Source organism: Sinohyriopsis cumingii, chromosome 15 (genome assembly GCF_028554795.1).
Source record: "Sinohyriopsis cumingii isolate HCF-2022 chromosome 15, ASM2855479v2, whole genome shotgun sequence".
NCBI lineage: Eukaryota > Metazoa > Mollusca > Bivalvia > Unionida > Unionidae > Sinohyriopsis > Sinohyriopsis cumingii.
Genome location: NC_142975.1, coordinates 32,468,798 through 32,469,640, shown reverse-complemented (window position 1 = coordinate 32,469,640; position 843 = coordinate 32,468,798).

The following is an 843-nucleotide window of genomic DNA, read 5'->3' as shown; positions in this document are numbered from 1 at the left end:
GATGGAGTAATAATAACATGATTTTCAACAAGTCAGGAGTTCCATGGTGGCAATATTTGACCCAATTTCTTATTGTACCAACCAGACATCATAAAAAGTTTTTTGGTGAAAGCACAAGGTCAACATAAACAACCATCTAGGAGAATTAGTAGTGATAACAAGATTTTTTTCAATATGTTCATTATTGGATTGAAGTTTTAAAGTGAAAATTACATGCTGATCTGGCCATTTATTCAGGAGAGGGAGTGATAACAAAAATTGTATGATTTTCACTGGATATGAGGTCATTATCATTTTCATTTCATACCAAATAGTCATCGTAAGAAGACATATAAAAAAAAACTCTTACGTTCATATCAATATCAATTGAAATGGAATAATACAAACAAGATTTTATTATGATGGGTGCAGTGGCTGGGATATTGAATTTACCAGACCATGGGATAAGTGTGTGTGTGTGTGTGTGAAGTGTGATGGCAATCCTCCAAGTAATTCTTGGAGAAGGGGTGATAAGACACTTGTGCTTACAAACTGTGAGACAATGGATGACAGACAAAAGATTATCACACAAACTATATATTAGATGGCAAAAGGGTAAACATACATTCAGAGACTATCTCACATAAACTTTGTCCAAGGAATTTGTAAAAATATTGCTATTTGGTGCAATTTATTGCACTAATTTACAACTGGAGGTCTATAAACAATTATCTGTTGTACTTTACTATCTACAATAAAATTACAGACTTTTTGTGAGGCTGGTAAGTGGATTTGTCAACAAAAATCAAGAAAATATTCACCAAGCTCACAGGTCAATGAAGCTGCAGAACCAAACAAAGAAAA